Genomic DNA, 23,749 nt, shown 5'->3' on the forward strand with positions numbered 1-23,749 from the left:
TATTTGTGCAATACCAGAGCAGTAATAAAGTCAAATCACCAATTAATACAAATCTCAAACTGAATTAGGACACTAGAGAAACTTTTCAAAAATAAAAAGACACCAGAATAATGTTAATACAATTTTGGAGAACTATATGTAGATATTTATTTTTTCAATTCTGAGTAGAAATAGTGCCATATAGCACAAAGAACCAATGACAGTCAATGATCGTGATAGACCGGAACCTAGGTGTTATTTGAAGCTTCTTATGATGGAGCCCTGGTAAGATACAACAAGTGCATTGGTCCTGCTGAAAAGTATGAAAGTTCAATTTCAAAAAACAAACTTTGTCAATGTTTTTAGGTTGAAAAGCCTCTGCACAGGGCGAAACTGAAACTGTATCCGCTGCCATGGAACTGTAGGTCCCACTAAAGTTCTATTGCTTTTCAATTTTTTGTAAAATAAATCTTCCTAATCCCAACATAGAAATGGACTGCGTCATTTTTTGGGAGGTGCGGAGACTTCCATGCAGTACAAAGCTGAAATTAAATCCGGTGCTGTGGAACTGACCGGACGGAAACCTTTTGAGGGGGTTATAACTGAGGGTCTTGCGCAAAGGTTTTTCGAAGTTTACAAATGTTCATCTGATGCCCAAACAACCACAAGAGTACACTCAGAGGACCTCAGGGAGGACACTTAAAGACTCTCTTGGTAATGGCCAACAGCAAAGTCCAATCCAAGTCCAGTTGCCACTGGTTAGCTGTGCACTTTAGGAAAAAGACCTCTTGAAGTTTGTTGTGTCGATTAAGCCACACAGGATGTCTGCCAACTGACCCTTGGAGTCTACTTCTTTGTCCTGGATACAAGAAGAAACAGGTCCAGTCCCTCATGGCTCCTCTCAGGTTAAAGACAGCAAGTCCAGTCCTCTTATTTATCAGCTTGTCCAGAAAGTGTCCAGTTGGGTGCCTTGTGGTGCCACATGTATGTCTGGCACTAGCTAGTGGGTGGGGATGACTCCTAGTCTCTCCCCCTTGAGACAACCTTACCTACTTTTTCAGTAGCTCATGTTTGCTTTACAGTAAATAGGCCCGAAATGTAATGTGCTAGGGCATTTTTAAGATGGTAAAAGCCTCCCACCACACTAAACTTGTCTTCTAAGAGGTGTAGGTGTTTAAGGGAGTGTACTAATCACTAGTCTCCCACGTCCAACACTAAAATACAGTTTGAAGCAGGCCCTGTAACCACACAAGATCAAGAGACAGAAAGAAGTCTGGTGAGACTCAGGCAGGGTCCTACAACACCAAGACAGGGGCTTTACAACAATTCCGTTGGGACCCTGTTTCCTTACTTTGTATTGCACCAAAGTGATTAAAACAGACTTTCAGGCAGGATGTAACACTGCTGTGTGAACAGAATGACCACAGTCCCCCCCATAAAGATTCTGCAGAGTTCAGTGGAGTTCTCCCTGAATATTCAGGTCAACCTATTGTGTAGCTCCTGGGAGGAATGTTGCACCTCATACAAGGCTCAGCTCAGGCTGGGAGTTCTCAGAGGCTAATGCTTATTAGCTTTCAGAAAGGTCAGTGAGGTCAGGGTAACTTTCTAAAAGTTACTTTTTCTTAATATTTATTAAAGGTCCAACTTCGCCATTGAAGTTTTAATAACTATTAAAAGTAATAGTTCAATTATTTGTCTAGCTGTCTCAATTTGCCGAGATAGTATTATTAGTTTTCAATCTTTTCTGAGGTTGTCTACATATGACATCTTGGCCTGCCACACTGAAAATAGCATTTAGGCCTTGTCACTATAGGGAAATTATAATATTTATTTTCTACCTGTTTTTTGGGTGGCAAGGCCTACATGGGATAACTTACTTATATTTAAAAAGGAGTTCTTTATTTGTCAAAAAGAGTTATTTTGACAGGCTGCATTGCAGGATTTACATAGCAACAATCAGGCTGCAGAAGGTAGATCTGTAGGCAGATTTTCCCTGACACTGTAGTGGATGCCACAATATGTGTTGAAGTCCACAAGTGGCATTTAGGTGCCGATTACGATCCGGTAAAAAAATTCCCCGTACGACTCGTATCCGGTCTTTTTACCGTACGAATCGTACAAGTGCCGTACAAACTGCCAATTACGATTCGCATGGTAAAAAGTCCATACAAATCGCATTGGGAATTATTCCCCACACGTCCTCGGGTCGGAAAATGTGTCCGACACGTCCACGGACGATTTACCGTACAAATGTGAAAAGTGAAGTCCGACCGCGGAATTACGATCCATCCCGAGCGTCCGATGTTACAACCGTATGGAAAAAACACCGTCCGCACCGAACTCCCATAGCAACCATGGAGACATGTGCCCGCATACGCGCCGACCCCCCCCCAGCCCCCGTACGTATGCGCCGACCCCCCCCCAGCCCCCGTACGTACGCGCCGACCCCCCAACCCCCGTACGTTCGAGTCGTACCCCCCCGTGTATGTACACCCGTGTACGTGTCGAACCCCCCCGTGTATGTACACCCTTGTACGTGTGGAACCCCCTGTGTATGTACACCCGTGTACGTTCGAGTCGTACCCCCACCCGTGTTTGTACACCCGTGTACGTGTCAAACCCCCCGTGTATGTACACCCTTGTACGTGTCGAACCCCCCGTGTATGTACACCCGTGTACGTTCCGAACCCCCCATGTATGTACACCCGTGTACGTGTCGAACCCCCCCGTGTATGCACACCCTTGTACGTGTGGAACCCCCCCGTGTATGTACATCCGTGTACGTTCGAGTCGTACCCCCCGTGTATGTACACCCTTGTACGTGTCGAACCCCCCGTGTATGTACACCCGTGTACGTTCCGAACCCCCCATGTATGTACACCCGTGTACGTGTCGAACCCCCCCGTGTATGCACACCCTTGTACGTGTGGAACCCCCCCGTGTATGTACATCCGTGTACGTTCGAGTCGTACCCCCCGTGTATGTACACCCGTGTACGTGTCGAACCCCCCCGTGGATGTACACCCTTGTACGTTCGAGTCGTACCCCCACCCGTGTATGTACACCCGTGTACGTGTCGAACCCCCGTGTATGTACACCCGTGTACGTGTCGAACCCCCCCGTGTATGTACACCCGTGTACGTGTCGAACCCCCGTGTATGTACACCCGTGTACGTTCGAGTCGTACCCCCACCCGTGTATGTACACCCGTGTACGTGTCGAACCCCCCGTGTATGTACACCCATGTACGTGTCGAACCCCCGTGTATGTACACCCGTGTACGTTCGAGTCGTACCCCCACCCGTGTATGTACACCCGTGTACGTTCGAGTCGTACCCCCACCCGTGTATGTATGGTGCGTACCCCCAGCGCGTACACGGGTGTACATACACGGGTGGGTTCTACACATACACGGGTGTACATACACGGGGGGTTCGACACGTACACGGGTGTACATACACGGGGGTTCGACATGTACACGGGTGTACATACACGGGTGGGGGTACGACTCGAACGTACACGGGTGTACATACACGGGGGTTCGGAACGTACACGGGTGTACATACACGGGGGGTTCGACACGTACAAGGGTGTACATACACGGGGGGTTCGACACGTACACGGGTGTACATACACGGGTGGGGGTACGACTCGAACGTACACGGGTGTACATACACGGGGGGGTTCCACACGTACAAGGGTGTACATACACGGGGGGTTCGACACGTACACGGGTGTACATACACGGGTGGGGGTACGACTCGAACGTACGGGGGCTGGGGGGGTACGACTCGGACGTACAGGGGCTGGGGGGGTCGGTGCGTACATACGGGGGCTGGGGGGGGTTGGCGCGTACATACGGGGGCTGTGGGGGGTCGGCGCGTACATACTGGGGCTGGGGGGGGTTGGCGCGTACGTACGGGGGCGGGGGGGGTACGGCGCGTACCGGGCCACCTACTCTGGTCGTTTCGCGACGTACTTCGCTTTTCCGGCACTTTTTGGGTGCCGTGAAAATATTGCCGTCCAGACTGCTGTCGGTTCGAATCGTGGTTCCTGGGTCGTGAAACGCTGCCTGAAAGCGTCCCGACGTCACGTCGCAGCATTCCCGGATCACATTCGTATGTATATTTTCGTCGGTCGGTGTTTTTTACGATTCGTACGGAAATGGTGTTTCCGTGCGAATCTTAATTCCATGTTTGTAAAGTTTTACGACCGGGTACGAGTCGGACGGAGAAAACGCTCCGACCGACGGTTCATACCCGGTTTTTACCGGATCGTAATCGGCACCTATATGTCCAGGCTTTGGGTGCACTTTCTACACCATATACTAGGGAGTACAGGTAAGTTAAACATGCCAATCAGGAATAAGCCAATTTGACCATGTTTAAAGAGAAAGCACAGGCAGTTTACTCCTGCTAAGCAGGGGTAAAGTGCACAGAGTAGGGAGAGAATATCACTTTATTCGATATAAAATATCATAAAAGTATGGACATTATCAGATCATCCTAAAAAAATCCGTCATAATACAGCATATAACATTAAAAAAGTGGGATAAAAGAGTGGAATATATACAATAAACGCCATAAAAAACACTTCATGTTATAGCAAAACAAAATGCTCATATATCTCAAGTGTCCAAACTCTTGTAAGGTCTTAGCAATTTGGTACGTATCAAACAGGCACACCCCAAAAATCTAGCTACCCCGCAGACTACCACCAGGGAAGAGGCATCGGTTAAAAAGAGACGTAGCGCCACCCTATAGTTCACAAAGCCCAAATTTCTACAGATAGGGCTAAGCCACTTCCTCCTTGCCGCCCTATAAACCGGGCATGCAAAGAGGAAGTGGGGAATGGATTCGTTAGGGGCAGAGCACCCGGAACAGTTGGCAGATATTGAATTCTGGTTATTCCAGCTTGCTACCAAAGTGTTAAGCGGGAGGGTTCCAAACCTAAGCTTCATATAGAGCATTCTGTCTCGTGGACATTGTATATAATCCAAATACTGCTCAGATTTAGCCACCAGCTTATGCTCAAGAAACTGGTTAGTGAGGATACCTCGGTTGGGATTTCGAGCTTCCTCTCCCTTCACCTAGTCCCAGTAGGCTTTTTTAATGATTTGCTTTGCAGGTGGGGTCTGATTGGACGATGCCTCCCCATATCCAATATCTGTAACCAACTGCTTTAATTTGCAGATTCATTTGATCTTATTGCCTGTATTTAGATTAATAATCTCGTTCAGGGCATCAGCATAACTAGCCAGTTCAGGGGTGCGTCTCAGGCGGACCCAAAAGAGCAATGGGCGTAATCTTACTATGTCCCTGATGGAGCGTTTGCCCAGGTCCATACGAAGTGGTAACAAGGGGGAGGGAAACCAGCCCTCTTAAAAAATGATTCTCGGATTTCTCCAGGTCACAAGGATTCTCGAACCCCCATAGCTCCGCCCCATATAATGCTGAGGGTAGAGCCTTCCCATCGTAAACCTCAAGGGCAGAGACTACTGGTCTACTAAAGGAGAGCCGCTGTTTTCTTAGTATCGCCCCCGCCACCCTCTTATGATTAAGAAGCATTTTAGCTAAATGGCCAGTCCATTTCATCGTGTTGGTAATCCTGATGCCCAGATAGTCAAAGGAATCTACGGTGTCTAATGGCGTACCATTAAGTGAGATGCCATTCCTGAAATGCTTAGATGGGGATAGTGTCATTAGTTTTGTTTTAGAGGTGTTAATTACTAAGCCCCGTGCTTCACAAAACTGGCTGAACCTGTCAAGCAGCTTTTGGAGACCACTTGGGCTTTTTGACATCAAAAGGGTGTCGTCGGCAAAGTGGAGGGTAGGAGTTTTCTTCCCTGCCAGGGCTGGGGCATCTGATGGATCCTCTTTCAAATGATCAACCACCCCGTTTATATAGAGGGAGAACAGAGTTGGAGCCAGTACGCAGCCCTGGCGGACTTCCCTATCCACCGCCACCCTATCTGTCAACTGGCCCTAATTACCCCACCTGATTTTTGCGTAATTCCCCTCATGGAGGCGCTTGATAATATCAAGGATCAGAGGTGGGAAGCCCAGATCGGACAGCACCAGCCAGAGTTTGGTACGAGGGACCAGGTTGAACGCGGTCTTGAGGTCAATAAAGGCCAGATATAAACTGCCTTTCCCAATGACCACTACTTTCCAGTAGATCATAAAAAACCGAAAGACCTGGTCCATCGTACCCACCCTATGTCTTAAGCCTGCCTGGAAGTGTTAAAGCACATTAACATCATCCATCCACGTCCTGGCCCTCATAAGGAGGACCCTGCCAACCACCTTCTGTATTACGTCGATTAAGCTAATCGGCCTATATTTGGCAGGATCCTCCCTGTTCCCCTTTTTAAATATGGCTACCACTTCGGCGCCTTTCCAAGAATCCGGGACAGGATGGCCTCTAGCAATTAAATTCAATATGAGCAAGATGAAATCAGCCCATAGTTTTGGTTCGTGGAGGAGGAGATCACCAGGAATGCCATCAGGGCCCGCCGCTTTCCCAGATGTTAGCCCTGTGATAGCAAGGGAGACCTCATTGAGCTTAAAGAGATCGGGTGGGCTAACAGGTTCGGGGATCGCATCTAGTAAAGGATCCTCCAAGAATAAGGGGGGCTTATCGCTGTTAAAAAGTGAATGACTATTATCCTCACTGTACAAGCCAGTGAAGTGTGTATGCCACTGCTCTGCCGTGATGTGATTGGGGATCGAATCATCACCCATATGGCTGCCTTTATCAAGAAGTCCCCAGAACAGTGTGGCATCTTTCAGAAGGGAGGCAGATGTAAGATCCTGCCAATGCGCTTCTTCCCATATACGCTTGGCTTGCTCAATTGTCCTAGCGTACTCTTTCCTGGCGTATCTAACAGAAGGAATGTTATTACTTTGGAGGGCTACAGTTAACATACGTCTCTTCTCCCTGCAAGCCCTTGAATACCACATATTAGAGGACCCAGGGTTTTTTTTATGCGTGCGTGCGGGGCTCCGGTATGGTAAAAAGCAGTCCCATTTTTTCAATAAAATCTTGGTAGTAATTTGTAAGGAGAGAGTTCTGTGCTCCCATAAGGGGCTCTCGGAGCAGGTCAAGCTCCAAGGACTTCTGCTCTACGAGGACTCTTATTTTACACAGTGTATCCTCTTCATGTGAGACCCTATGCCACTTGAGGCACAGAGTAATAAAGCTAGCAAAAATAGAGTCCAAAAATAAATACAAATCTGGGGTGACCATGTAGGAAAAATCTGATTTTCTAGAGTGTGCTTTTGATATTAATTGAATTATCAACTACCGAATTATCATTCTGAATAGTGTTAGAGGACACATTTGTTCATCGTCTTTAAGTGCATGGATGGTCTGATTCTTCCATCTGGATTTGGAACAAGAAAGATAATAGAATAAACTCCTTCCCCTCTCTATGATTGTGGAATAGGAATTATTACTACTTTCTGAATCAGAGGCTGCACTCCTTGTAGCATAGCTCCTTGCTTAATCCCTGACTTGGGAAGAGCTGGCATTCTCGTAAGAGTCGTGCTCAAGAGGAGGGCTAGCAAATGCTATAGAATATCTCCAACAATGTCCAGAACCCATTTATCTTTTCTTAGCTGATTCCATTGGATATAATTCTTCTTTATTCTTCACCCATTGCTTTGTACATATACCCATGCTTTTGGAGGTTGTTGTTGTGAATTGCTTGGTTGCAGCTGGGTTTTTTCAGAATGCGTGGTCCTCAGTCTGTAGCCTGGACTAAAAAAGAACCATTGTGCCTTTTCAATATTTTGTTCCTGATGAGACTCTACAAGGTTGCAAAATTTTCTTTCCTTCTGCACACTTTCATTATAGCACGTTTATTTGTGGACCAAACAACTTACAGCCTAAGAAAGAAAGATGATAAATTAAGGGCCAGTGACTTGGAACCAGTTTTCTTAATGCCATCCTCAACAATGTTCTTCCCCCAACTGTCTCGCTCCCCACCATTGCTGAAGACCAGAATATATGAAAAGTTGTATCCAACAAGAACTGAGCTACAAGCTCTGTGTTTCTGAGAACATAGGTGGGGTAAGCCTCCTCCTGAAAACAATACAAATTGACTGAAAATCTTGTAAAAGGCTTATGATGCATGGGCAGTGGGTTAACTAGGGGAAGTCATGTTTGTTCCCATTTGCCGCCCACACACCAGACTCTGCACTTATGGTGGGTGATGTCCCAGTCACGTGGTAGCCGACCATGTTCTGGTACTTGGGAATTCGGATTTATCATACCAACCAAGACCTGCTGGATGGCAACCTACCTCACTAGGGCGATTACCTCCTTGACATCGCAAATAGCATTTTGGAAACTCTTGCTCTTACAGGGAGGATAACACTAATTAAAATGGTGGTGCTCCCACGACTGTTATATCACTTTGTGAATCTACCACTTTATCTGTCCCCATCCTTTTATCGCCCACTCGAATGTACACTTTGCAAACTCATATGGAACGCATCCCGTTGTAGAGTAGCATTAGAGAAACTATATTTACCCTCGGCTCAAGGAGGAATGTCGTTATCCAACCTAGAACACTATTATTTGGCGTCCCAGATACAGTGGGTGGCCAAATGGGCAGCGGAACTACACCTATCAGACACAGCTGAAAATGGCCTCCCAGATACTCTAGACGCAGTCCTTCATCTATTTCACCCATGCGTCAAGTCACCTAGAAAGTTTCGTACAGGTAGCTAGCCGCTGTTTTTGTCACAGTTTGTTTCTTACCAAGCACTTAACACCATATGCACCTGCATTGCCGCTACTGGGCATGCTGAAAGGAGAAGGAGAACGATGCCAGCTGAACTTGGGAAATGGCATGAAATGGGTGTTCACACTATGGGAGACCTCTATCGCAACAGTACGCAAATGAAATATGACAATTTAGTGGAAGAAGAAGGGATGCCTCCGGGCCTTTTAAAAAGCCACCACTAGATTCTTGGACCTTGACCTGGTGGTAATCAAGTGTCTCATCACACGTCGCTGGAAATCTAGCGAATCCCTGTCAATCCAGACCTGGTCCGATTCAACACTAAACTGGCCCAGGGCGGAAGGTATATCCCTCCACAGAGAAGACACACTTGGCTTGGGAAAATAGCATATTTCCTCAAACTGTGATGCACTTTTGACGGCTTTGCAATCAGCACTGAGCACAGATGGGAATAATAATGAAGGAGATGCAGCGTAACAGGTGAACAAATTGTGGTGCACTTACATATTTGAGCTTTCTGGGCTTTACTGATTTAACAGATACATACTATGCTGTAAGATGCAGGGCACACTACTATAATGAGGTAATATTTGAATACATATTTCACACAGTGACTAGAAACTGCATGAAACAACAGCGAGCCTACCCCCATACCCTGTTGTTGGTTATCCTGTTGCTGTTAAAGTTTTTGGGATAATATTGTTTGATCACCAACAGCATGATATATGGCAAACTACCACTGGGCTCCTTATTGCTGTGTAGAAGAAGGTGGGTTCACTGCTCACAAGGGAACTGTAGGATGCAAATATATAGTACTTTCAAAGCATATGGGATTATTTCTTTGAATCATGGGACTTTTCCGTCCAAAATACTTGAGATCAAAATGGATTATGTTTGTCAATCAGACTGTTTTCAGGGGAATGGTTTTCTAAGAAGAACAGGTTGACATCAAAAAATGTTTGTTCTATGCAAAGTTATTGAACACCCCTGCAATACTGGATAACTGAATCATGAGTAAATATTGTCATATGAATAATGCTAATAAAAAGATCCAAAATAAAAGGCTTATGATGCATATGCTGCATATGCTCCATGTATCAAAGATTTTTTTACCAGCGAATGACCTCTTGAATATGCTTCCACCTTCTTATCAATTGCTTATGGGAGCTGGAGATGAGTGGAAGCCATACTAGCCAACAGAGTTCACATTAGGGACTCAACGAAAATCCTCATTAAAGGTCTCCAGTGGGAATCTTTCAGATAAAAAATCTTGGGAAGGAGTATTTAACAATTTTACATTCTTTAATAATTGTGTAATTGTGTTTTTATTATATCACGCAAAGGTAGATCATCAGTATTCTGAGTAGTATTTTGGGTGTAGAATTCCTACTCTTACTCCTTAGTTTACCTTACAAGCCCAGTCCCTCTGTTATGTGCTTCAATGCAGCTTCAAGCTGATAGTCCTGCACACACATTTCTTGGGACCTCTATCCGTGTCGTCATCCATGTCGATATTTATGTTTTGTCACTTATCCAAAGGATCGCGTAATGCAGCATTCCCTGCCTCCTTTATCATAGGCTCCATGTCATTTCTGGTCATGAAGACAGCCTCTTACACCTCAGATTCTGTCTGGTAGCATTTCTTTGAGCATTTCCTGGACTCCATAATGGGTGTTTTGAAACAGACCGCACTACATCTGTGCTTGTAAACAAGCTCTCATTTTGCGAGCAGATAGCTCCTGCTAGCAATCCTGGTGCTCGCTTACTTCCTGCAAGCATGCTAACGAGCGCGGCATGAAGTTGGGAATACCTTGGTTTTCTAGATCTCCATGTGGCGCATTCGAAAAAGCCAATCTCATTCCCCGCCCCTGCTCGGCTCAAGAGCGCCTCTCCAAACAGTGCAGCCAGATGGAATGTGGGGTCTCGAAATGACGCCCACTGCAGCACAGCGTGAGTATCATACAAATAAACAAAGAGTATTACCTTTTCAAATAGTGTCGCTCTACGTGACTGAAAAAACAGGAATTTGGCAAAGGGAGAGAAAAAATGATTAATAGTGATATAATAACTATAACTAATGAAAGACTGCTCAGAGGGAGTACTTGTATTTTTAGTTACTGGTAAAAGATGCAGTGCTTAACTTGAGCTGGTGGTTTCCGGTGCCTGACACCAGGATATACTTGTCAACACCGGCGCTTGTGACAGTCTGCTATAAGGTGGCGCTGTCTGGCTAATTTAGAGATGGCCACAACAACAGTTAATTAACAATTTAATATTAATTAAAAATTACTATTACCTGTTGCACCAGCTAATGTTATTGCTTTGGGGGCCTGGAATAGTCCGAATTTTCACACTTGTAGGAGGAGTCTGATGGTTAGTAGTTGTGTTGTCACTATCATTGGCAGCATAGCAGGGGCAATGTATGGAGCAAGGTGCAGTGGCCTCCTGACGAAAGCCCTGGCACTGCTTTTTTTACTAATTAAGCACCGGAAAGCTGTATGAATGTCTTGGGGTTGGAGGGCACCGTATCAGAGTTGAAACGAGAACGGACGAAGAGGTAATAAGGCTGCACAACGATTAGGGCAGTCTCTAAAGCTGGAGAGACGTGAGCATGCAACAATAAAAACACACAGAAGCCTTCATAGAACGGTGATGTTTCCCGTTTGTCCGACATGCTTCATTCTAAACTATAGCATTGTAAAACCAGCCTGTAAAATAATAATATTGTGTTGTGTTTATATATTCATGTTTCTGTGTCATTTTAATAATTGCTGTAAGAATATTTCCTAAATAACTTCATAAATGCTGTGTCTTGTGATGCGCAAGGTGTGAAGCTCTGCAAGCAGGGCCGGACTGGCCATAACGGGCATCAGGCGTTTGCTTCCCGGGAAACTGGAAGTGTGGGGGCCGGTCTTGCAGCGGTGGTGCCCGGTTTTGTTACTGAGGGCAGGCATTGTAGCAGTGCCATAATACCAGCCCCCAGTAAAAACAAGCATTTGCAATGCAATTGGTCTCGGCTTTGGGACCGTATAAGCATTTAGAAATTGCAACAGATTATCTTTGTTGCTACATCTACTGCTCTTTAACGTGGAAGCTTTGACACTACTAGGCCCATTAAAGTACTGCAATGAGAAGTACTTATCTAGAGCGTTATTTGTGTACAATTTGACCTCACATGTCTGAAGTGGTTTCCTACCCAAATTTTGCATAATAAGCAAGCCAGGTGTGTTCAAATAAATAAAAAATAAACTGGTAGTACGGGAAGGCAATAGTTGGGAGTAGTACAATCTCTACAAGGCAATCCTAAAAATGTAACAAAGTCCAAACACAAACAGTGAAGAAAGAAAAGCGTTCCTGTTTCTGTAGGCTAGAATATCTGTAACGGTTTGTAAATGCAGAGACACCCTGACCAGGCAGGGAGATTTGCACTTGGCATCGTTCTGTGTTTGATGCGTGGGGCAGTGAAAGTCCAGACGTGGAAGTGTTGATTACCAGCCTCTCCACAGGTAAATATGTCTGTAAAATACTTCTGGTGAACCATGTGATCGGCAGACTGCTGAACGGTCTATATGCCAGGAGAGGGTGGCTAATGAAATAAACCGCTTCTTTGTTCACCTACAAGGTTATTAGCCATAAAATTAAGAGATACCAATAACCAGCCAACCACTTAGTCGGGCCTTTCTTCCGTGCCATTTTCAGTGTGTATTCTGAGATATCTTTCCTACAACGTTTATTCTTATTCTACCTGTGATTAATTACTAAGGGAGAAACAATTTGACAGCACCTTTTACCCACTTACTGTTTGCGATAATGACCCCGTTTTGTATTGAGTGGCTCATAATTGTCCCACCTCTCGCCGACCGGTATTGCGTGAAGTCTTTCTAGAAGGGCTAATGCTGTTGTGGCCGTAGGCAATTCAAGTAAGGGCATAGCTTAAAATATCTAAGCTAAACATCTGTTTTTACAATGTTAGTTAGCTCGCCTCTTCCATCCACAGCAGCGCGCACAGTGGCGCAGGGGCGGGCATAGGGCTGGGTTGAAGGTGCTCTCGGTAGCGCGCCGCTGGGTCCTAGCACCCGTCCCCACCTGGTACTGCAGGCCAGAAGAGAGAGAACCCGGCTCACCTTCTAGACTCTGCAGCAAGGCGGGTCACCAGTCACCTCAGAAGAGGAGGGGATGTGAGCCGATGAGGATGGCTGACTCGGCACCTGGAAATAAGCTCAGCAAAGCAACAGAATGCTTTTGGTGGCACGTGAAGGGGTAGGCAGACCATTAAAAAGTACATCTTATCGCGTCTAGAACTTCGGAAGTTATATATTCACCGGAATGAATATGCCTGCAAAACGGATAGCAATATGTAGAATTGTCAATTTTGATTTCCGCTCGAAGTTATCAGCAAAGAACGTGTACCCTGTTACAGCAAACCAATATAAAACATATACTCACTACCGATGCCGGACTGTTAAAAACTGACCTGTGGGAAGGTGTGGACTCATCATGGGGGCGCCTGGGCCGTGGACCCGGACCGGACACTGCTGCCGGGTCAGGTGCGGACGGCAGGGGTGTATTGGGAGCGGGAGATGAGGACACCGAACCCGGCTAAACGGAGCACACATAGGCGGAGCCACGAGTGGGGCCCTATGTGGTGTGTGCATAGCTCGTGTGGTCTGAGGGAGCGGACCGGACACCGGTACTGTACTGGGGGTGCGTGCGAGCCCAGTATGTCACTGGAGGAAGCAGCGTGAGCCCAGCAGACCGGACCGATATCATTAGCATCAAACTCTTAGTGGGGAGATGGGGGGGGGGGGGATGAGAGCAATGGAACCGGGCCGAGCGGGGGTAGTGGAAGCGGGGTAAAGATGGTGTGTGTGAGGTGGCCAGGCCAATCACAGGTACCAAGGATAGAGGTCACAGGACGCTTGATAAACAAGGAAGCAGTGAGTCCGGGACTGTGTTCGGCGGCAGGGTTGCGCGCGCATGCTAATGCGCACTATTTTAAAATAAAAACAATTACGCTGTGTAAGCTAGGATACTGAAGTTAGGCTGTGCTGCTTCCGGAATGAACGGAAGTTACGTATGGCATGAAGAACCAATAATGAGGCTGATCACAAAAAAAATGCACAAGATAACGAATCGCAAGCCACGAGAAAGTAACAAGCAATGGGCGGAGTTTCAACACCCATATGGATTACCAGATGTCTCGGAGAGACAGCGCATGCGCGCTGCCTAGCCGAGACCTAAAAAGTGCACCACAATTGCTCCAGCCCCCCCCCCCCCCCAATCCCCCTACATTCCTTCGTGGGCTGGTCCGACAAAATTGCCAGAACTGCTTTGGGTTCTCAGGCTGGACCTGACTGCAAGCTAAATATGCCCGCTGCGTTAGCAAGTTATCGGTACAGGGTGGTGCAATGATTTTAAGTTTAACGAGAGGAGGAAGGCAGTTTCTGATCTTGATGAACTCCTTTACCACATGGCAGCTGGGCCCCTGTGGTGCAAATTTGCAAAATAGATTCACTGTCCATGACATTCCAATCACCGAATGGCTGTCCAGTGGGCTGATCAAAAGTACGTATGACACTGTCAACGGAACAACCACTGACAGGGGCTGAACCATTGCCCTACTCCATGCATAATGTCCAGTGGGCTGGTCCAGAATGTGAATGACACTCCAACAGAGCAATGGATAAAGGAGGTTGACTGAAAATCTCTTCTCTCTATGTATATGATATATTATTTATTTATTACATAATTCTGGAGAAACAGCTAAAGCTGTCTCTACCAGATCTAACAAGAAAAATGTGATCTGGAGGAGCTCACTCAGTTCATTTAGGATTGAGAATTTTAACTTTTATGGGAGCAGAATGCAACTTGATATAGTAAACATCCCAAAATAGCCACAGATTAAATACAATTCAGAGTAATGCTATAGTGAATGAACAGGTGCTTAAAACTAAAAACAAGCACATTTAAACTACAGCAAAATTATGAAGGGACATGAGTTATAGCCTATATTTAAATACAAGTGTAACCTCTCAGTAGAGTGTGTTAGAGCTTTGCATTACTCACTGTGTAACTTAAATGGAATTACATTAGGTCCTATGATTGCTGTGTGAACTGTCATAAGAGTCACATCAAAGATCCCCTAACTTCTGGCTAACTATAGCCTTCTGGCAGCTACTATCATACTTCTGCAAAAGAACCTCTGGGACTTTTGGGGTTAGTCCATTAAAAATATTTCTAATTTTACAGTTTGGCTTAGGTTCTGAACATAATTTTCTCAATGCACAATTAAAAAGATCATCATCGTTGAAAACTCTGAAAAAACATAACACTGGCTACAATCATTGAACAAATGAAAAAGGTATGAGGAACTGATTAAGGACTGTGTAATGCCGCACATTTGCTGGAAAAAGTCGTGATGTCAGTTCTGTTGTAATCTCCCACGAATACAACTCCGTGAATACCTCAGGAAGTAGCTTTCCCCCCACACTCAACCAAATACACTCATCGACAGTCCATCGTGCTAGCCCACAGTCATAAGAGGCTAAGAAAAACTAACCCGAAGGATTGAGATGCCTTTGAAGGTGACACAAGGGCAACGGAAGACTTTAATGAGATTTACTGTGCTACGCACAGCCACCTTGCAATGCAGTGTACCTTGCTACCTTGTGTTACTCTGCCCTGGGAAGGCGTTCAATGGGTTGAGCGTGTATGTTCCCATGCATCCATCCATGGATTTTGGTGCATTCCTAGATTTACTACTAGTAGTAAACCTGGGAATGCGCCAAAAAGGTAACAAGAAGAAATAACTTTATTTCTCCTCGTTTTTTCCTCTTTCTTGCAGCACACATAGAAAGAGGAAAACGCCTCTAAGGATTGTTTGTGTGTAGAAAGGTGTTCCTTCCTGTGCAAAAACAATCCTGCACAAAAACAATCTTGCTTGCAACCCAGGCACCCTTGCACCATTGCTCAAGAGTGCCTACATTGGGGCTAGGCAGCACTGTGTTCACCAGCGCAGAGCAAGATCAGAACTGTGCCATATCTTGGTAGATATGGCGCATTCCGGCCCTCTCCATGTGACACAGCGCAGCACAGCAAGTTGTCTTGCTGCATTGCGTTGCGTCACATCTTTGTAAATCTGTCTCTAAATAACTACCATGGGCAAGCCACAAAGAGCAAACATGATCACACTAATATTTCACCATTTGAAACTGTGCTGTGATACCAGTGTGTGCCCAAACACATCTCACTGCCAGGACAGACTCACAATGGGCAAATGCAAAACCCAAAGAGAGTGTCTGTCTACTTGCAAACCTATGGTGCTCATCAACCTAAACTTTCATCATTGACTGACGGGTCCCGCAGCGTTCTGAAGGAGGAGGTGGAGGCTCTCATTACCTGGTCACAGTTTGAGGAAGGAATCGCCGGACGGGACTGCAGGTCCCAGGAGCCCTGAGCGCCGCAGCGCCGCAGCTGTGTAGCGGCACGCCCTCCCGCCATCCCGCCCACTAACGGGATAAAATACCTCGCGGAACCCGCTGGCGCGGGTCCCGCAGCGTTCTGAAGGAGGAGGTGGAGGCTCTCATTACCTGGTCACAGTTTGAGGAAGGAATCGCCGGACGGGACTGCAGGTCCCAGGAGCCCTGAGCGCCGCAGCGCCGCAGCTGTGTAGCGGCACGCCCTCCCGCCATCCCGCCCACTAACGGGATAAAATACCTCGCGGAACCCGCTGGCGCGGGTCCCGCAGCGTTCTGAAGGAGGAGGTGGAGGCTCTCATTACCTGGTCACAGTTTGAGGAAGGAATCGCCGGACGGGACTGCAGGTCCCAGGAGCCCTGAGCGCCGCAGCGCCGCAGCTGTGTAGCGGCACGCCCTCCCGCCATCCCGCCCACTAACGGGATAACGTTCCACCCCTATTTCCCATTGGATGGTGCTTCGGCTAAATTGCACCATTACAAGCGCAGCGGGACGCGACGCGGGACGCCCTGGACGAAGCCCGGACTAAGGGCGGACAGTCTGAGACAGTCCGGGACAGGAGGGGGCAGGTGGGAGCAGCAGACTGGCTTTTGGATACCTGTGTCACTGAAGTTTACCATCGTACTTTCTGTTGTGTGTATCGATTGCCAAGTTACTGTTGGTTACTGTTTAAAGCTCCCTGGGGATCGGAGGTTGTATGTGATAACCTATTTGGGAAACCCTGGTATATTGTTGTTGGTGTTTATAATAAGAAATTTCAGGGGGGTCCCGGAGCCTGATCTGCTAATTATGCCTAAAGCAAAGATAGCAGCCTCGACCACAACCATGGATAATTACCTGGTTAAGATGGTCGACAAAATTAATCAGGAACGAAGGAAATCATTAGGTAGTCCGGGGTCACAGAATCTGGTTTCCCCTCCGCCCATTTGTTTGACCTCTGAGCGCCCCCTTGTTCAGGATCTTAATACTCCCTTATTACCCCCTGACTGTATATCTGACTGTATATCTGAGGGAGTTGTTACTGACATTATTAGATCGGATAGCGACACTCCTGAGTCTACGATCGACCCTGAACCAGGCCAAGCTATTTTATCTGATGTACCTACCCCCAGTCAGTCTGTTCCTAGACGCCAAAAATTAACACGCACCTGTAGGAACATTACTAAACCCACACAGTCTAAGCGAGGAGGGAATCGCCATAGTAATAAAAAGGACACCACCCCGCAGATAAACGTCCCAGCCCAATCTGTGCTAACGGAAGGAGCTAAGGTCAACTTAGATAAGGAACAGCTGGATCTTATAACCCAGGCTATAGTTGCCAAGTTTGACATATTTGTTAAACCTCTGTTGACCAAACTTTCCACTCTTGCCGATGAAGTAGTCAGATTGGGAGGTATCTTGGATTCTTTTATCAAGGCTAGACCAGCCCCAACCAATATTATTGGTACACAGGTGCCCGAGGAGACTTCTTTAATTACTTCTGATACAGCCCCAATGATGGCCGGGAACAGTAGTTCTGTATGTAGACCTGGGTGTGCCTCTGGAAAGCCTGTTGCGGTCCCCAATGTACTATCTCAGCGGCAAAACACTACAAAACCACCTGCCGCTTTAGTCCCAGGGGAATCGTTGGGCCACAACGTTAACTTCCCTAGCTCCAGAAACCCCCAACCGAACCTGCCACCTACGTGTGCACCATTTGTTGCCGTCCTTATGAACGTTCCCCCTGCTAAGAGGCTTGACAGCAATCCTGCTAGTGTAGAATCACACTCGTCATTAAAGAATAAAACTGTGGACTGGCTCCACCGACAGTGTGATTTCCCTATAGCACTATCCAGAGATATACTTTGTACTAGGAGAACTAACTGGGTTGGTAAGTCCCGTAAGACCTGCGAAGGCGACTGTATTGTCATCAACTTTCGCAACCCCCAACTTACCTCCACAGTTTTAATCAAAGCCGCTTCCCTCCCAGTGACCGAACACGGTATATCCCTGCGCCCGCTTGGGTACTTTTATAGGGACTTTGCAATTCAACCCGCCATTCAATCTGCTGACGAGCCCCATTGGTATAGGCCTAGAGTACAGGATATGGGAGCTATACCCACTATCTCTACGTTTAATAGATTCCAGCCATTAAGTGGGCTTGATTACAATGACTGACTGGAGCCGACCATAGATGGTGTTAGGTCGGAAGACTTGGACTCGAGTAAAGTGAGCTACATTGGGGTCCCCAGGATATCAACAACTATTATTAACAATATTGGTGTAAACAACCTGGACTCTACTGTGGCATGCGACCAAGGTGATTTGGTTAACGGGAGAGGGGTTAGGCCCCCGATGAACCCTTCCACATGTTTAGTTAAATCTGGTTCAAGTGTTATAGCTTGTTGGAATGTTGCGGGACTTTCCCACAAGGATGATTGTTTAGGTTGGTTTGATTTTATCAATCTTTTTAATATTTGATGTTTCCAGGAAACTTGGAGTTTGGTCCCCATTAATTATAACGGGTTTGTCTCATATTCAATACCTGCAGTGGCTTCAAACTCAGGAAGAGCCAAGGGTGGCCTCCTGACACTGATTTCTGTTGACGCCCCGTTTGTAGTAAAGAAACATGTCCCGGTGGGGGAGCATTCCCAAATCCTTTGGCTTTGTAAGGAGCAGGATAGGAATATCCTTTTAATCAACTTTTATAATAATGTTTTTGATAATTCTAGGCAACGGATAGCTTTTGCGTTGGAGGAAGCTTTGGTTAAAATTGTTACAGGAAATGAAATCGCCTTTGAGTTTATCTGGTTGGGTGATTTTAATGTTTCTACCTGTATGTCCTCTGCCCATAGGGTTTGTGGTTTTTTAAGCACCCAAGGAGAAGGAGTCGCCCATTTTCCCCATAATCCTTATGGGGATTCATTAAATAAAATCCTGATGACATATGATATGGAGATCATGGGGAATGCGAGGGGTGTCTTTGATGAAATTGTCCCTACCTTCACGGGCAGAAACACTAACTCTGTCATTGATTTTATCTGTACTTCCACTAGCCTTATTCCATGGTGTTCTGCCCCTCTGGTAGTAGATAATCTGATTAGTGATCACAACTGCCTGACCATGGAGATGGCTTTTTGGAAAATTAATACAGGTCCCAAACCTAGTATTGTGGATAACATTGAACCACATAGAACAAATGGATATAGAATTAGGTGGAAGGGAGAGAAGGCAGACCTCCTGTCTAGCTCCATCATTAAGAACTGCTCTAAAGAAATTGAAACTATCCTAGTGAGTGAAGAATCGTCAGCTGTAATTCTGAATACATTTGTCGACATCAATCACTCCATAGAAGCAGTATTCACCAAAAATTTTAAGGGCGATTCAAATCGGCTAATGGGGTGGTTTGATCATGCCTGTACTGCTGCCCTGAAGACCCTTAAGGTGGCATTGGCAGATAAACAGAGGGACATTATTTTTATTCGGCATCTAAGGGCAACTTATAAGGCAGCCGTGTCAGAGAGAAAGGCAGAACTTAAGCGTGAGGCATGGGATAAGTTAGACCGGGCTGCTGAAACCTCTGATTCCTCGCTGTTTTGGGCCACAGTCAACAGCCCTTTTTTAAGGGACGAGGCTGTACCTATTCTGTCAGCTAATGTTAGCGTCGAAAGCTGGGTTTCCCACTTTTCCCTGATTTTTGATTCTGATAAACACATGGACAATGGTGGTGGGGTCCGGCCAATACTTCCCCTAGATATTACATGTGCCGAGGTTAAGAAATGTATTATTGCAAGTAAAGGTGGGAAGGCTCAGGGACCTGATGGTGTGCCGGTGGATATTTATAAAAAAGAACCTGAAATCTGGGGCCCATTATTGACCAAGGTATTTAACACTGCTGTGAGACATGGTGCACCGCCTACTTGGGAGGAATCTATTATTATCCCCATCTATAAAAAGGGGGAGAAGGGTGATGCTAAGAACTATCGGCCTATCTCCCTTCTCGATTCGTCCGTGAAAATCATGAGCCGGGTGCTCCTTGTCAGACTTGAAGAGTGGGCTGAAGATCATAATATCCTGGCCAATTCCCAATATGGATTCCGGAAGGGCAGAGGCACAGTTGAACAGTGCCTCAACCTAGAACTACTAATTGGGAAATATACTATGGCCAAGAAAGGTTCCCTCTTCCTCTGTTTCGCCGACCTTAGTAGTGCCTTCGATATGGTTAACCATCAGATTCTTTGGGAGACACTACTTGGAATGGGGGCACCGGAGGGCATTGTCCATTTCCTGGCCAGACTGTACGTTAACCTTAGCTCTAGCGTTCGATACGGCCCGGGTGGGGAGTGCACTCCTAAGTTCTCTGTTAAGCGTGGCATTAGGCAGGGGTGTGTGTTAGCCCCATTGCTTTTCACACTTTTTATTAACGAGGTAGACTCTGTCTTAAGGTCTGTGGGGGCAGATGCCCCAACCATTCTTGACTCCTATATCCCGGTATTACTGTATGCGGACGACGCAGTACTTCTCTCTAGGACCCCTGTAGGCCTCCAACGCCTCATGGACAGGTTTTCCTTGTTTATTGGGGAAAGGAAGCTGGTCATTAACAAAACAAAGACGTTTGTCATGGAATGTGGTAAGGGCCGTAAAAAACCTCATTCATTCTTTATGGAAGGACAGAGGGTACAGACGGTAGATACATTTAACTACTTGGGTGTCACCTTCTCCAAGACAGGTAGCTGGACCAGCGAAGTTACCCACGTTAGAGCAAGAATGGCGAAATGTGCTCACGGGGTATTTACGTTCGCCTCTAAGATCGGGGATAAACGTATTAGCGACATGCTGAAGATCTACCAAATGAGGTGCCTTTCAATTGCCCTTTATGGGGCAGGTGTCTAGGGGGCATGTTTCGGTTGGGAATCTCCAAGTGGAGGAAAATCTGTTTCTAAAAAGGTTACTCTGTTTGCCTACCTCAGCATCCACGCATTTGGTCCATAGGGAATTTGGAATATCCCATCTTCTAGATTCCATTGCCCATAGACCTTTAATGCTGTGGCGTGCGATCTGGGCCAAGGAGGAGACCTCCATGAATAGAGATATTATTAAGGACTGTTTATCTCTAGATAATCATTTGAAGATCCCCTGGGTAAAATATGTTATGCACAGTTTTAAGGACATTTATGGTGTTAATCTATACGAGGACTGCTATGCTGCCAATAGTATGTCCAAAAGTGAAATGAAGTCTGTTTGGTTATCACTAAAGTTTGAGCAACATTTGAAGGCCAGTAGCAACTTATCCACCTGCAAGCTCTATGACAGTTGCTGTGAGATGTCAGGTTATCAACCCTATTTGAGCTTTGTTACTAGGCCCTCTCACAGGTTCGTTTTAACCAGACTGCGCTTCGGAATTGTTCACCATTTGGTGGCGTTTCCTAATACCAAAAAATACCCCATGGGTCCTTGTCCCTGTGATGGAACCACAGCCCAAAGTACTATGCACTTTCTATTGTTTTGCCCACTATATGGTAACTACCGTATTGCATTTTTAAAACCCCTGTATAAGAAACTCGGTGTCAGAACAGTTAAGGATGTCACGAAATTGATATTTAACCCCACTCCCGATGTCTGTTTTTTCACAGCCACATTCCTTTTAAAAGCTATCAAGGCTAGGCCTAGTATTATCATCTTTTAAAATTGATATTGTCGTTTTTTTATGTATTATCTGTTTTAACTCCACTGATGATGTTTTTATGAATTATTCTTGCTATTAGCCTATGTGTATCTTTGATGTTTTTTATGTGTATTGCTTTTATGGACTTCGTTGTCAAGCTCCGAATAAAGCTTTATGAATTGAATTGACTGACGTGCAAATAATCATAGAGGAAAGCAAGATAACATTACTGCACACTGAAATAAAATCTAAAGGTATATTCATATATAACAGTGTATTCTCTGTCTTCCGTGCTAGTTTAACATTGAAATCTTTGCTAGGAACCATTTAGACTTTCCTAGTTTGAACATTACTATCAGATCGCACCCCTTTTTCACTTCGAAGTATATAGTCTGGTGCCCTGGTTGGTACAGTTATCGGCATGCTGTGTCCTCCAACCCATCGTGCAGCTAACAAGAGGAGAAAATGTTGCCTTTTAGTGATAGGGGATTGGGGTGGTTGTGTGTGTAGGGGGGCACATGTGCATACCAGTAAGCAGAGTGCCTAATGGAACCTACAGTTATTATTATCTACCTCAGTGTCACATATGTACATCGACTTATGTGAAACCGGATTCTGTATTGTTTTGATTCTGCCCGGGGACTATCAACAGTCTACAGACTATGAGCTATAGGTGCAAGTAGGAACCTGTGACCTCCCTGCCAATTTGTGGCTATGTGGGCATGTGGATTTTATTTCAAGAATTATTTTAGTATTCAGAGTGTTTGAAATGGGTTTTCTGGTTGGCTAGGGTATGCACCCAAGCCAGGCAGAACCCACCACTATAGTCAGAGTAAGTAAGTTACACACCAAAGATAACCCTTGCTCACCCCTGGGTAGCTTGGCAAGAGCAGTCTGGCTTATTCCAGAGACTATGTTGTTAAGCGTTTGCACAACACACACGCACCAGCAACACAATAAATACACCACAGGAGACTCTACACTGTATTATATAAAAATAGATGGTATTGTTTATAAAACAGAAGAGCTAACAACATAACCAATAATGACTTTGCCAAACAAGCAATGGTCAAACATCATGGTGAGTACACTAAGAGCAAGACTTATAGGTTGCAATCATGAAAACACCATTACTGTGCATACTATGCAGTTACTTCATATAGTACTCATTGTCCTGAACTGTGCAAGGTAAAAATGACATGCAATAACACTTAGGGCATGTAATGCATGATGTTATGAAGTACATCAATAATGGTGGTGAATACTTAGGTCATAGACTGCAGATCAGGTTATGGAGGAAGCACAGAAATCATCAACTCTCACCATAAACACGAAGGCCACAGCTCATCTGCGCTCCTTTTTATGTGTGGTACAGTAAATATCCCCAACACGCAGGGCACAGAAAAACCTGCATCCCTATGGCAGTTTTTACGGTAATTTCTAGTAGTTCTCTGCATGCTGCAAGTTTTAGGAGCGGGGGGCCTACATTGAAGACTCACCCCGTATTGCCACCAATCCTACAAACAAGTGTACCCAGGGTGGATGCTCAAGCGGGGCACACACATACTACAGGATCCCATGGGGGAGCTGGCCTTGCTTAATGGCACATGAGAGACCTCTCTCGCACAAACCCGGCTGCCCGCAAACGCAGTGTTCAGCCGCAGCAAAGCAGTACTCTACTGCCCCAGCACAACCAAGACCTCTTCTGGCCAGGGCAGCGATGTCGGTCTACCGGCTAGGTGCCTCCCACCATTAGGAGTCGCCGTTGGGGGCCCAGTGATCCCAGGGGACTCCACAGGTCTCCTCTGTACCACAGAACACAGGGGAAGGCACGGGACTCAGTCTTGGAGAGCTCCCTGGCCAGCAAGAACGCGGAGCTGAGGGCCACACTGGTATTGACTC

Source organism: Triturus cristatus, chromosome 2_1 (assembly GCF_964204655.1).
Source record: "Triturus cristatus chromosome 2_1, aTriCri1.1, whole genome shotgun sequence".
NCBI classification, from domain to species: domain Eukaryota; kingdom Metazoa; phylum Chordata; class Amphibia; order Caudata; family Salamandridae; genus Triturus; species Triturus cristatus.